This window comes from Nelumbo nucifera, chromosome 5 (genome assembly GCF_055504915.1).
Source record: "Nelumbo nucifera cultivar China Antique chromosome 5, China Antique-T2T, whole genome shotgun sequence".
In the NCBI taxonomy this organism is placed as follows: Eukaryota; Viridiplantae; Streptophyta; class Magnoliopsida; order Proteales; family Nelumbonaceae; genus Nelumbo; species Nelumbo nucifera.
In genome coordinates, this window is record NC_142653.1 from 55859201 (window position 1) to 55875170 (window position 15970).

Consider the following 15970-nt stretch of genomic DNA (forward strand, 5'->3'; position numbering starts at 1 on the left):
GGAGCGACTCATAATCCACCCTCCTATGTACACCCTGACCAGCTCGGTGCTTGGTGTGTCAGGAAGCGCGTCGTTAAACACTCCGAAACACCAGATTAAATATTTATAATTTTATCGTTTCTCAAACAACCACTAACGCAATAAGTGATGAGAACGGGTTGTATCCACATGGAATCGAGGGAAAAGTCATTATTTTCTTAGATCCGGGAGAGAGAATACAATTGGAAATTGCAGAAAATAAAAAAATAAAATTTATTAACACTAAAATTAGAGGTTCAAAATTCAAACAAGACAATAACTAAAATTTAGAAATTAGCATAGTAACGAAATTAACAAAAGAAAATTGAGAAAAGTAATCTGAAATTCACATCCACTAGCGGTAGCTGCAGATTGGCCAGACAGCTTGCAGAAACCCCTCCTAACAAGTACCGGGCATCTATCCTTTCTAAAATCCTTGAGCCACTCAAGACACCTTAGCCTTGAACTGGACGAAATCAGATCTGCAAAACAGAGAAACGAACAAGAATTAAATCTAATAGAATGTAGAAAAAAATATAACAAAAAAGAAAATGAAGAAAATAAAAGAGTGGTTGATCAGATCCAGTGGCGGTAGTTGCAGATTGGTTGAATAACTTGCAGGAACCCCTCTTGAAAAGAACTGGGCATCCTCTCCTTCTACAACCCCTGAACTCCTCAAGAAACCTTAGCCTTGTTAAATAGGTGAATTGACCAACCCCTTCTCCAGGGACCCTGGGGTCCTTTCTATAGAGAAGGGTGGATATAACTGGAATTAGAGAGAAAGAGGGGGGTGGCAGCTAGGTTTTAGCAAAAATATAGGTGCCCTAGGGTTTCTAATGGATGGCAAAGATGGTTTTGGGAGGATCCTTCGGCTGAATATAAAAGGAGAAGGCACCCAATATTATGTAGGGCTGAGATTTGAGCACCCAGAAATGGAGGGTGTAGATTAGAACATCTAGGGTTAAAGGGTTAAGATTAAAAGAATAGGTGGTGCCCTAGATTGGATGGTTAAGATATATAATGGAGGGTGGCTGAGATTTAATGGTGGGGAGCTAAATGATGAGGATTAGAAGTTAGGTGGCTCCTAGGGTTAGAATGCTAAAAAGAGAATGCCCTATAATGGATGGTGGAGATTAGAAGGGATGGAAGGTAGGGATTTAGTAGTTAGGGGTGGATAGGGTTTGTTAAGACTGAAAAGAATGGGTTAAAAGGCGCCCTAGGGTTTGCTAAGGCATGGGGACCATGCTAATACAGTAGTAGGGGTGCCAAATTGGGTTTAGCAGCTAGGAGGCGCCCTCCTGCTTTTAGTTTTTCACAAAACACCCCTCTCTCAATTGGACTTCACACCAGCTTCCCAAAATTTGCATTTCAGCCATGAAAACTTTCTAGTTTTGCAAAGAATAGGCATAGTAACCCTCAGAGGTTACAACATTGAAATTAATTGGGAAAATGACACAATTTGACTACTCTAAGGTTGAAAATACCCTTAAATTGATGCCCTTAAGGCATCAAAATGCAGAGTTATCACACCCCCCAACTTAACCATTGCTACTCCCTTAGCAATGCAACCTTAAAATTACACTGAGTATATAGATCTTTCCCATTACAAGGTCATCCCAAACAGAATTAATCTAGCATCCTGATTCCAGCATTCTCAAACTTTGTATAGATTGGTATTGGGCTTTAAGGGTAAAACTGTCTTATTTTGAATATTTCGAAACATGGCTTAAAAGTCTTATTTACCCTTCCAGTTGAAAACTGTCTTGATAAGATGAGATTGATTTTAAAATCAAACAAGTATTCTTCTTATTATTTTTGACAACGGATTTCTACCCCTGAACTTGTTACGCATGCTGATTTTTTTTGCTACCTTTCACTGTTTTACGCGAATCTCGACACTTGCCTTAGGTGAAGAGACCCGGTTACTAAGTGCTAGGTAAGTGTCTTTGGCATTCCCTTTTCCATTTAACGCGAATCTCGACACTTGACTTTGGTGAAGAGACCCAGTTACTAAGTCTAGGGTGTCTATTGACCTTTTATTCTCCTTTTTTTTTAAGAATTGTTCAAGGTAGTCCATTGTTTCTAACAACTTGGAGAATTTTTGTCTAGTTTCTCCATCTTTCTCTTCTTATCCTGGAAGGGGCAAAATTAGGAGTATTTTCCGATTTCTAAATAGTTTCGACAATATTCAAATATGACCCATTTTGACTCCTATCACTTGCTACCAATTTCTACTGAATTCAATATTCTTTTATCAGTTTCCTTAACTTTTTCTGTTTGGGAATCTCTTTTAACAGAAAATTTTAAAAATTTTAGTGAAATTTTAATTCTCCATCTTTAAAGGCTTAGCTTCACATTTTTTTCAATTCTCCCTCTCTTTCCTCACCCCCCAACGTAAATGCCATTGTCCCTAATGGCATGACTAGAATGATACAAAGAAGATTTGGGCCAAAATGAACAACGAGAAGGGTTTTCCTGAGGGGTTCAAGGTATGCCACCTGGTCTTGAATCAAGAATAGAAAAAACTCTAAACCTAAAAGCAAAAGCATTAAAAACTATGTTGGGTTGCCTCCCAACCAGTGCTAAGTTTAACGTCTTCAGCTGGACACTTCCAAGCACTTTTTCCATCTATACTCTCTGACTCACTTTCATCTTCTAACAGACAGGGCTCAAACTGCGCTAACAAAGGGGTAAACAAGTCATTTAAAAATTTATCCGCTATATCTATCTTGAACTCTTCTTCCCTTAGGTTTGGATACTTAAAAGCACTACAAACGTTTAACGGGACTTTCTGCTCCCCTAATGAAATGTCCATTTTTCCCGATTTACGGTTGATATTTGTATTGGCCGTTACTAGAAATGGACATCTTAAGATTATCAGGATGTTGTTTAGTTCCTCGGTGAGGGTTATATCTAGGATGATGAAATCCACTAGGAAGTGATAACCCTCTACCTTGACAATGACATCCTCAATAACACTTCAAGGAGTCTTGACTGACCAATCAACGAGTTGCAGGATTACCGGGGTAGGTTTTAACTCGCTGATCCTGAACCTAGCATAAATGGACGGGAGAATATTTATACTGACCCAAAGACCCAATAGAGCCCAATCGAAGGTGATTCCAGAGATGACATAGCTTATGAGAGGAGCATCAGGATCTTTAATTTTTTCAGGGAAGCTGGTTTAGGAGAACTGCACTAACATCTGCTGAGAGCATCATTTTTTGTGAGGCCGATTGTGGCTCCATCATTTGAGTACACAACTCTTTTAAAAACTTGGCATAGGCTAGGATATGTTGGATCGTCGAAGAGAGGGAAGTTAATATGGACTTCCCTGCTCTTCTCGTTGCAAGCCTATTTCTTCTTTCGCCACGGTCCAACTATGAGTGTAGTTGGAAAGGGAACTACGATATTTTCCCTACTCTTCTCGCCTTGGCTTCGACTAGCTGTCATATTTGGTTCTCTGATCTATTAATGGACTATTGTTGATTTAGGATCAGTTGCTGAAGCTGCATGAATTGGTCATCTATTATACGTGCCTAAGGAGATTGTGGGTAAGCCTGATAAGGTTAGGTTGGTTGGTTCCTAGGATGCATCTGTTGGAATTAACTTTGCATTTGTGGCCTCTGAAATTGGTGGGCCGTGGAGTTAGATACGTTGTATTGGGACTGTGTATAGGTTTGACATGGTTGAGCCAGTTGAGTCCCATGGTAATCATTGTACTCCCAGTGGGTATGTGCTTCAGACCACTGAGAGTGCATATCTAGCAGGGGTTTTCTTGGACTTGGGCCCTATAATTGAAATTAGGCTGATTTTCCCTCCCAGGGTTATGTGGACTAGAGAATGGGTTAGCCTTGGGTTGGAAAAATCTGTTGGCGACATGTATTTGGTTTGGATGGACTGGTTGACATGGGCCCGCCACAGGGCACTAGCTGACATGATGAGTCGGGCTTGCACAGATGGAACATGATGGATAGGATGACAAGGTTGGGTATGGGCCACTTTGTTGACGACGTGCAAGGACTTTGTCAAGTCTTTGGACCATACCATTAATCTTGTCCAACTGTTGAGACACATGGTTCCAATCTATTTGTGGTTCATGTTGGAAGTAATTTCTCATTCCACAAACTCCGGCCATTGAATTCATTTTATTTTAACCCCCTTTTTCTTCTTTTTTTTAAATTTAAATTTAAATTTTGATTTTAATTTCAAATTTAGATCTTGAAATTCGAAATTTAAACTTAATTTTAAAGTTTAAATTTTTTGATTTTTTTGAAATTCAAAATCTAAATTCAAATTTAGATTTTGAAACTTAAATTCAAATTTTAATTTTTAAATTTTTTTTATTATTATTTTTCATATTTTTGAAAATTGAAATTGAAATTTTTTAAATTTAAATTCCTAAAATCTAAATTCGAGGTGTAATTTTTAAAAAAAAATTCTTCTTTTTTTTCTGAAATTTAAATTCAAACTCAACCTTTGAAATTTAAATTCCTAAAATCTAAATTCTACTTTGGATTTTAATTTTTATATTTTTATTTTATTTTTATTTTTTTAAAGGCAAACAAATCAACCACACGACCTAGGGGCTGATTTAGGGTTTCCTAAACTAGTAGTTCAGCCAATGTGAATCCTTTTAGGTTCACTTGGAATTACACCACTTCCTTTGGTTAGTCAGGTAAGAGGTGGGGGTGTGGGAGGCTCTCGTTGCTCTCGCAAGGACCTCATTAAGTAAGCACAATACCCATTTAGGGTTAGCTGTTTAACGTCTTTCCTTAGACACCAACCGCCGGTTATGGAAAATAATTTCAAGCTCTCCTAAAATTCAATACACCTTTGAACAAAATGTGAGGCTTCCCTAAAGGATCTTCCTATCCAAATTTTAAACTAGGGTTAGGGTGAATCGCACGTGAAGGGTGGTGATTTTTTGGCTAAGGAAAGGTGATGAAATCCCCACCTTATCTTATTTCAGTTGGATGCCCTTAAGAGGATTAACGGAAAAACAAAATAAACAAAACATAATGCAACTAACTAAAATGCATGAACAATTATTTATAAAATGTAATTCAGCAATTAAACTAAAAAAAATAAAGCAAACAACCGAGCAAAATGAACAATTAAAATAATTAAAAGAACACCTAACACATTCAAAACTAACAATAATAAGTTGAGCAAATAAATAAACCTATATGATGCATGCTCTAGAATATCAAAAACTAAATAATGGACTGAAAATGCAAGAGAATTATTAAATTTTTTTATTTTATTTATTAAATTATTTATAATTCAAAATTTAAATTTTTGGGAGTTTAAATTCCAATTCAGATTTTAAAATTTAAATTCCTAAAATTTAAATTTGAACTTTTCTTTTTAATTTTTAACTTTTTTTATTTTTTTTATTTTTCGATTTAAAAATTTTTATTTTTTTTATTTTATATATTTAATTGTTTTTTTAATTCAAAATTTAAATTTTTGGGAATTTAAATTCAAATTCAGATTCTAAAACTTAAATCCCGAAAATTTAAATTCGAATTTTCATATTTATTTTTTTTAAATTCGAAATTTAAAATTTAAATTTCGAAATTTGAAATTCAAATTCAAAATCAAATTTCGATTCGACTTCAAATTTAAATTTAAAATGAGACTCAAATTCGAAAAATTCAACAATTTCCTATTTAGCAATTAATTATTCAATTAAACAACTAAAAGAAAAGAAAATAAATAAAGCAACAAATAATAATTGCAACCAGAAAATAAAGTAACAATTAATTGTGCTAAACAGAATTAACAACTACCAAAAATAAATTCTAACAAACTAATTGCTAATCTAAAAATTAAATTGAAAATAAAATGATCAAAAAGAAAATTATGCAAGAAATAGAAAAAGTAAAAGAAAATGAATAAAAAAACCGAAAATAAAATAAACAAAAGAAAAAAATTTCTGAATTTTTTTTTATATTTTTTTCGGTTCTTTAAGAAAAGAAAAACACAAATCTAAAAATTAATACGAAAAGAAAAATACGCTGAAAAAAATAAATAAAATAAAATAAACGATTTTTTTTTGCTTTTTTGTTTTTTTATTTTTTTTTATCTGAAATAAAAGAAAAAAACAAATCTAAAATTTAAACCAAAAATAAAATAAAATAAAATAAACAAAAGAAAATTATGCTACAAGAAATAAAATAAAATAAAATCAACGAATTTTTTTTTGTTTTTTAATCTGAAATAAAAGAAAAACACAAACCTAATAAAGCAAAAAAATCGAACAAGAAATTAAAATAAAGAAAGAAAAATAGATCTAGAAACAAAAGGGAAGCAAAATAGTACTAAAAATAATACTAGGAAAAAAATAAATGGGATCTAAAAAAATTAAGTAAAAATTTGAAAACCAGTATTCAACTAAAAAAAAGAGTTTGAAAATAAAAATAAGAAAATTAAAAATAAAATGGAACGACTACACTTGAAACATAGTCCAATTTTTCTTCTCTTCTCTTCCATCCTGTAGTCCCACAACACTCCAGTACCCCACCTTTCGCTATTCTGTCCTGCAGAATCAAAGAGAAACAAGAATTAAACTGAGATAATGGATCGAGGTATAAAACGAAAAAGAATAAATAACGAAACAGATCTGGAAAAAGTAAATAAAAAATTTTCTCCATGCTTCCCCGGCAACGGTGCCAAAAACTTGGTCTGTCCAGAAGCACATCGTTAAACACTCCGGAACACCAGTTTAAATATTTATAATTTTTACTGTTTCTCAAACAACTATTAATGCAGTAAAGTGATGAGAACGGGTCGTATCCATAGGGAAGCGAGGGAAAATTGTTATTTTCTTAGATCCAGTAGAGAGAATACAATTGGAAATTGCAAAAATAAAAAAATAAAATAAAATTTATTAACTCTAAAATTAAATGTTCGAAATTCAAACAAGACAATAACTAAAATTTAGAAATTAACAGAGTTGAAATTAACAAAAGAAAATAAAGAAAAGTAATCTGAAATTCATATCTAGTGGCGGTAGCTGCAGATTGGCCAGACAGCTTGCAAAGACCCCTCCTGACAAGAACCAGGCGTCTGTCCTGTATACAACCCTCGAGACACCTTAGCCTTGAACCGGACGAAATCAGATCTACAAAACAGAGAAACGAACAAGAATTAAATCTAATAGAATGCAGAAATAAAAATAACAGAAAAGAAAATGAAGAAAATAAAAGAGTGGTTGATCAGATCTTGTGGTGGTAGTTGTAGATTGGTTGAACAACTTGCAGGAACCCCTCCTGACAAAAACTGGTTGTCCTCCCCTTCTACAACCCTTGAACTCCTCAAGATACCTTAGTCTTGTTAACTGGGTGAATTGACCAACCCTTCTCCAGGGCCCCTAGGGTCATTTTCATAGAGAATGGTGGATATAACTGGAATTAGAGAGAAAGAGGGGGCGGCAACTGGGTTTTAGCAAAAATATGGGTGCCCTAGGGTTTCTAATTGATGGCTAAGGTGGTTTTGGGGTGATCCTATGGCTGAAAATAAAAGGAGAAAGCACCCAATATTATGTAGGGCTGAGATTTGGGTGCTCAGAAATGGAGGGTGTATATTAGAACATATAGGGTTAAAGGATTATGATTAAAATAATAGGTGGTGCCCTAGATTGAATGGTTAGGATATAAGATGGAGGGAATGGCTGAGATTTAATGGTGGGGAGCTAAATGATGAGGATTAGAAGTTAGGTGGTTCCTATGGTTAGAATGCTAAAAAGAGAGTGCCCTAGAATAGATGGTGGAGATTAGAATGGATGGCGCCCTAGGGTTTGCTACGGTGTGGGGAGCATGCTGATACAGTAGGATGGGCGCTAAACTGCATTTATGATGAGACTGAAAAGAACCTTATTTTTGTCCCCTTATTTTCATCTTTTTACATTACTTTAGCACTTAAATGGACTCATTACTCTTGTATTTCGATTCAGGGCAATAAAGAAGGCAATTGGAAGAAAACAGGGCAAATCAGGTGATTTTGCACAGTTTCAGCGACAGTCAGTAATTTAGGCCTAACTCTCAATTCCCAATTCAGAATTGGACAATTTAAGAAGCATTAGAAAGATGAAAGGAAGGCTCACAACGTTTATGTTTTGGGTTTTGATAGATTCGGCCCGCATCAAGTATGAAAATGAGCCGAAGTCGGAGCAAGTTCGTAGCCAGACCCATTTCACAACTGAAGCCCAACTCGCAGAAGTACCTTGAAACAGCCCAAGTAATCAAAGCAGCCCAACTCGAAATCAAGAATCAAGAGTCCCAATTTCAAATGTAACCTCTTGAAAGAGAGTCTTATTAGATCTAAAGTCTTGAATGTAATCCTATCAAGATAAGAAGATTGGATTAGATCACTAGATAAGAGATAGGATAGGATTAGTTCAAAAACAGATTAGGACTTTCAAATTTGAAGTTAATCTCCTAAAAGGAGTTGGAAAGCAGCCCTCTCCCTCTGCTATATATAGAGGGGGGCGGACCAGCTCTAGCATCACTCACTCCAAGATCCAAGAGATCACCAAGCAACTCAAGAAACTCAAGAGAGCAGTTCGGCCATGGAGAGGCAGAGCATGGAGGTTTCGCAGATCATGAGCAGCTAAGCTTCTTTTTCTGGTTCAAGGGGGGAGGTTCGATTGTGTCATTGTGAGGTTCTGTAGTTAAATTATTTTCTTGCTTTTTAATTCAAGTATTCATTGGTTCTTGTGCACATTTTTATTGGATGTTAATATTAATTAGTCTGACAAACTGAGTTAATGTTGATTTTCCTACTGCTATCCCTGATTTCGATGATCCGTAATTGTCACGAATAGTGGTACAAGTAGCAATTAGGTTAATATCTTTTTGGGTCAATTGTTCGTGATAGCCTTTGACCAATGTATTGGCATGGTTTAACCTAAAAGGAATCGATGGAACAAGATTCAATAATTGCAGCTATCTCAATTATTGTTGTTTTGGTTTAACTATTTTCACAAATCTTAATGCTATCACTGTTTAACATGGAACGCTATCGTACCCAGTTGAGTGGTGATAAGTGTTGATAGAATGTTGGGTTTGATCAACTGAATTAGGAAAACACAAGGTTTATTATGGTTATCCTAATAAATCTAAGGTTAAATGCTTGAATTGCAAGAATGTTGAATTTTACCTAGGATCAATGGCCAATCGATTCCACCCGAACCCTTGAACCAGAATTCGGTAAGACTGATTTTCTCTTGTTTAGTTTGTTATTGTTTTCTTATTCATTTAAATTTTAGTTATTAAATTTTCCACTCAAATACTTTATCCATTCGGCTAAGAGATTACTGATTTGCTCCCTATGGGATTCGACCTAGTACCACTTTTTACTGCAATTATTTGATAGTGGGACTAGTACTAATTTTGAGGGCTTCAACAACCCGTCAATTTAGCAGCTAGGAGGCGCCCTCCTGCTTTTAGTTTTTTACAAAAACACCCCCTCTTTCAGCTGGACTTCACACCAGTTTCCCAAAATCTGCATTTCAGCCATGAAAACTTTCCAGTTTTGCACAAGGACCCTCAGAGGTTACAACATTGAAATTAACTGGGAAAATGACACAATTTGCATAGGGACCCCTGAATTGATGCCCTTAAGGGTTCAAAATGCAAAGTTATCAGTGGTCCTCTAGACTTGTTGAAGTTTTTTTTTTTTGCGGATGTCTGACTCTTCGATGTCATACGCAGTACCTCTTCAAATTATCAACGTTCCAAGCACAGGGTACTTGCTTCCCTTCCATCATCTCGAGCTCGTACATGCCTTCGCCGAAAACTTGTCTCACTCGATATGGAACTTCCTTGTTTGGTCCGAGCTTACCTACACCGGGCTCAAGTACAATCATCTTCCGGAGTACTAGGTTGCTAACTTGGAACTAGTTTCTCTTGACCCGGGCAATGTAGTACGGAGTGGTATGTCCGGAAGCATGTCGTTAACCACTTCAGAACACCAGTTTAAATATTTATAATTTTATTTCGATTCTCAAACAACTACTAATGCGGTAAAGGGATGAGAATGGGCCGTATCCATAGGGAAGCAAGTGAAAAATTTAATATGTACATAGATCCGGACAAGAGAATATAATCGAGAATTGCAAAAAATAAGAAAATAAAATCTACTATTGCTGAAATTAAATGATTCAGAATTAAACAAATCAATAACTAAAATTCAGAATTTAACAAAGTGCAGAAATCAACAAAAGACATAAAAGACAAACAAAGTTGATCCAGAATTCGGATCCAATGGCGGTAGCTGTAAATCGGCCGGATAGCTTGCAGGAACCCATCTTTGACAAGAATCGGGTGTCCTTCCTATCTACAACCCTCGAGCCACCTTAACCTTGAACCAGACGAAATTAGATCTACAAAACAAAGAAACAAACAAGAATTAAATCTATAAGAATGCAGAAATAAAAATAATAGAAAAGAAAATGAAGAAAATAAAAGAGTGGTTGATCATATCAGATCCAGTGGCGGTAGTCGCAGAATGGTTGAACAGCTTACAGGAACCCCTCCTGACAAGATCTGGGCATCCTTCCCTTCTACAACCCTTGAACTCCTCAAGAAACCTTAGCCTTGTTAACTAGGTGAATTGACCAACCCTTTCTATAGGCCCCTAGGACCCATTTTATAGAGAAGAGTGGACACAACTGGAAATAGGGAGAAAGATGGGGGCCAATAGCTGGGATTTAGCAAAGTCAGGGATGCCCTAGGGTTTTTAATGGATGGCTAATATGGTTTTTGGGTGATCCTATGGTTGAAAATAAAAGGAGAGGGCGCTCAATATTATGTAGGGCTGAGATTTGGGCACCCAGAAATGGAGGGTGTAGATTAGAACATCTAGGGTTGAAGGGTTAAGATTTAAAGAATAGGTGGTGTCGTAGATTGAATGGTTGGGATATAAGATGGAGGGAGTGGCTTAGATTTGAATGTGAGGGGCTGAATGGTGAGGGTTAGCAGAAAAGGTGGTGCCCTTGGGTTTAAAAGCTATAAAGGAGAGCCCTAAAATGAGTGGTTGAGATTAAAAGAGGTGGAGGGTGGAGATTAAACACCTAGGGGCAGCTAGGGTTTGCTATGAGTGAAAAGATTAGGTTAAAAAGGCTCCCTAGGGTTTGCTAAGGAGAGGGGAGCATGGTAATACAATAGGATGGGCGCCAACTGGGTTTAGTAGATAGGAATCGCCCTCCTGTTCTCAATTTTTTACAAAAACACCCCCTCTCTCAGTTGGTCTTCATACCAGCTTCCCAAAAACTACACTTCAACCTAAAAGAATTTTCAGTTTTCTATATAATTTGCATAGAGACCCTCAGAGGTCACATAATTGATTTTAACTGGGAAAATGGTATACTTTGACTATTCTAAGGCTGAAAATACCCCTGAATTGATGCCCTTAAGGCATCAATGTGCAGGGTTATCACACCCCCCAACTTAACCATTGCTAGTCCCTTAGCAATGCATCCTTAAAATTACACTGAGTATATAGATCTTTCCCATTACAAGGTCATCCCTAACAGAATTAAGCAAGCATCCTGATTTTAGCATTCTCAAACTTTGTATATATCGGTATTGGGCTTTAGGGGTAAAACTGTCTTATTTTGGATATTACCGAAACATGGCTTAAAAATCTTATTTACCCTTCCATTTGCAAACTGTCTTGATAAAATGAGATTGATTTTAAAATCAAATAGGTATTCTTATTATTTCTAATAATGGATTTCTACCCCTGAACTTATTTTTATTGTTACCTTTCACCGTTTTACGTAAATCTCAACACTTGACTTAGGTGAAGAGACCCGATTACTAAGTGTTTAGGTAAGTGTCTTTGGCATTCCTTTTTCCGTTTGACACGAATCTCGACACTCGACCTAGTTGAAGAGACCCGGTTACTAAGTCTAGTGTGTCCATTGACTTTTTATTCTCTCTCTCTCTCTCTTTTTTTCCTGCAACACTGTTCAATGTAGTCCACTGTCTCTTAACAATTTGAAGAATATTGTCTAATTTCTTAATCTTTCTCTTCCTATCTTGACAAGGGCAAACTTGGGAGTATTTTCTAATTTCTAAACGGTTTCGACAATATTCAAACAAGACCAATTTTTTACTCCAATCACTTGCTACCAATTTCTATAAAATTCAATATTCTTTTATCAATTTTCTTAACTTTTTCTGTTTGGGAATCTCTTTTAGTGGAAAATTTTAAAAATTTCAGTGAAATTTTAATTCTCCATCTTTAAAGGCTTAGTTTCACAATTTTTTTTTTCAATTTTTCTCTCTTTCTTCACCCCCAACTTAAATGCCATTGTCTGTAATGGCATGACTAGAATGATGCATAGAAGATTTGGGCCAAAGGGAACAACAAGTAGGGTTTTCTTGAGGAGTTCAAGGTATGCCACCTAGTTTTGAATCAAAAAGCTCTAATCCTAAAATTAACTGAAAAAAATTACATTGGGTTGCCTCTCAACCAACGCTATATTTAACGTTTTCAACCAGATGCAACTATTCATCTCTCTTATCCAAACTCTCATACTCACTTTCGTTTTCATACCAACTAGGACCGGATCGAGCTAACCAAGGGGTAGGTAGGTCATTCACGAGATTGTCCACTATGTCCACACTGCTTTCATCTTCCCCTATGTTTGCATGCTTAGAGGCATTAAAAACATTCAATTGGACCTTCTACTCCCCAAATGAGATGTCCATTTCCATTTACAATTGATATTTGCATTATCCATTGCTAAAAATGACCGTCCTAAGATTATTGGGTTATGGTTTAGTTCTTCAGTTGGGGTCATGTTTAGGACAACAAAATCTATAGGGAAATAATAGTTTTCTATCCTAACAATGACATCCTTGATGACACCTCGATGAGTCTTGACCGACCAATCAGCAAGTTGCAGAATTACTGGGGTAGATTTCAACTCGTCGACCCTGAACCTTTCATAAATAATGGACGAAAGTATGTTCATACTATCCCCTAGATCCAATAGGGCCCTATCAAAGGTGATTCCAGAAATTATACAACTAATAAGAGGAGCACCCTGGTCTTTCATTTTTCAAGGAAGTTGGTTCAGGAGGACCGCACTCACACTAAAAGCAAAGGAAAAGGGTGAGATGGAGCATAAAATGCACTCACCCCTAGAACCTCAAGCCCCATTTCACCTTTTGATTTTTAATGCATTGAACTCATGCTTAGTAGTGGAGATGTGATACATAAGCAAGCTTATGGTAATAACATCCCTTGTTTGACTTAAGATCTATGAGTGCATAGAGCAAGGTATTTGAATCTTGTTGCATTTTGAGTATTAAAACAATGAGTGCTTATTTTAATCTTAAAAAGTTCATTATGTGAAATGCTTCTTTTCCTTGATTGTTGATTTGACTTGGGTTCAAGAGGAATGGTGATTTGAGACTGTTCTTTGACGAGTAAAAGAGGAGAAAGAAGTAGAAAATAGAAAAATTATTAAGCTTTGGTTAAGGTATGCTTGAGGACAAGCATCATGTTAGGAGTAAGTTTAAAGTTCAATATGATAGTTAGTTTGTTCTTGTTTGAATTTTGTCTTGCCCAAGGACGGGAAAAGTTTAAGTGTAGGGGGATTTGATGTGAATAAAAATTATCATATTTTTATCTCTGAATATTCAGTCCTTTTACACTTAATTAACACTTAATTGGACTCATTACTCTGGTATTTTGATTCAGGGCAAGGAAAGAAGTCGTAAGAAGGAAAACAAGGCTAATCGGATGGTTTTTCACAGTTTTGGCATCGTTCAGTAATCTGGGCCTAACTCTCATATCCGGGCTCCGATTGGGCTGATTCAAGATGCACTGGAAAGATAGGAGAGAACCCTACAATTTTCATGTTTTGGATTAAAATTACCCTCTATTTCTTTGTTTGAAGAAGGGTATAAAAGTCTTTTTATTACAACTTTACTATCAACTTTAATGGCTATTAAAATGATCATATTTGTGTATTTAATCCATCTCTAATTGTAAGTATAAAAAATATAAATTCAATTATTACTTTCTACCTCATTTAAACCCCTCTCATGAAGTCTTACAGTTAAGCTATGTTTGGTTTGAAGGAAAGGAAGGGAAAATTTGGAATATTCCAGAAGATTCCAAATCTTCCCTTATTTGGTTTGATCACAACCGAGAAAAAAGAAAGGAAAATGGAAGGATTTAAAATCATGAAAATGAGGAAACGGGATCTTTCCATTTCGGTTGGAAACTACTTCCCTCGAAAATAAAAGTAGAAGTAAGGGAAAAAATCGAGAGCCTTTCTTTCGATTGAGAGTTACCTGTTCTGAAGAAACAATGGTGAACCGCATATAGAGAGTAAACCAATTTATCGAATTCCAGCAACTAGAGGTGAAAAGCAGAGGTAAACTTGAATCTCAAACTTGCGGTCAATCTCTCTTCTTCTTTTCTATGTTTTAGTTGGTTCGAATATGAATCTCTCTTCTTCTTCTTCTTCTTCTTCTTCTTCTTCTTCTTCTTATCTAATGATGAATGTATGTGTATTAAGTTTTCCATTTTGCAATATGTATTGAGGATCATTAGCATAGGCAGAGTGTGCCATTTTCTTGCAATTTCAGTGGTATATTTCATGCGATTTCAGTGGTATGTTTCATGCTTGTGTACCATCCTTTGTTGTGTTACCTGTTATGTTCCATGCTTGTCTTCTATGCATGCTTTACACAGCATGGTGGGTTTTATCTGGTCTCACGCATTGTCTTACTTGTCTCCTGGTACATTTCTTTAGACAGAATTCTCCTCTTGCTTGTTTCCAATCCATAAAAAATGAAGCCAATTTGCAAAGCAAGGGCATCCAAAAATTAGATGACGCAACTTGTATTAAACGTTGGAAATAATAGTCAACGATTCTCCATGCCTAGCAAATCCACTCCATTTTGAATATGGCATCGAACAAGTCGCTACATTCAATCTTGTTAGTTTTTTCCAATAACAAATGTTTAAATGATAATCTGTAGTGCAATATAATTGAAATTTAGTAGTAAACATTTGAATAAATGAATGAATTGGGCAGTTGTTCTTGGATGAAGAAAAATTTAAAAGAACAAGCAAAATAGGATCTCCTTTCGAGAAGAAAATTGAAAGGAAAAACAGGTTCAGTGCATTGATACCTTTATATATCTACTACTTAGCTCTAAAATTGAGTACTTCGTTGGTATTTGAGGATGATACTGAAGTTTGAGACTGATACTTTTAAGATAAAAGAGGATCAATACTTGTTTAAGTTGAAGGCCTGAGGCTCAACGCTTAATGTTGAATTTGGGTACTTCACCAGAATTTGAGACTGATGCTCCAGTTCTGGATAAGGAGTTAGTTCATTGCTGATTAAGAAGTTGAATACCTGAGACTCAACGTTGAAGTGGTGAGGAGTAGAAAATAGGCGGGCATTATTGCCTTTGTGAGGAATCCCCAATATGTTGTGAAGAATCATCAATATTCTATGGATTTTAAGGGGTATTTGGAGTGGAAATCCAAACTTGCAGTTGCTAAATGCATTTTTCCAGTTCTAAATACTGCTCAAATGTGAGTTCTTGCGAGAAGGAGCTTGTTCCCAGCTCTGTCAATTGAGGAGATTGCACAAGCAACCTCTGTAACTGCTCCAAGGTCATATTCTTGTTTACTTTCAAAACCTTGAGTGACTTGCATCTGGCAACTAGTCTTTCCAGAGCATCAAAATTGACTTTTCTATTCAGGCTTGCAAAACTCAGTACTTCTAATGATGTCGAGTTATCAGGAATACAACTTAACCAGCTCCCACCAACATCACTAATCCCATTCTCCGATATGTCCAGCTCAGTCAAGTTCCTATAACAAAATTGCAAATCAAAAGGAAAATGAATCATTGTCTATCATTACATATGAGAGCTACAGAGCTAAAAATAACAAACTAATGAGC

General features: G+C 35.9%; 1 non-coding gene across 1 annotated transcript; it reads left to right on the plus strand.

The window, feature by feature from the left end:
• Nucleotides 1–14857: 14857 nt before the first annotated feature.
• On the plus strand, nucleotides 14858–14982 carry LOC148791627 (small nucleolar RNA snoR86). The gene has a single exon (XR_016076820.1). It is a non-coding gene; the product is annotated as a small nucleolar RNA snoR86 (small nucleolar RNA).
• Nucleotides 14983–15970: the final 988 nt, after the last annotated feature.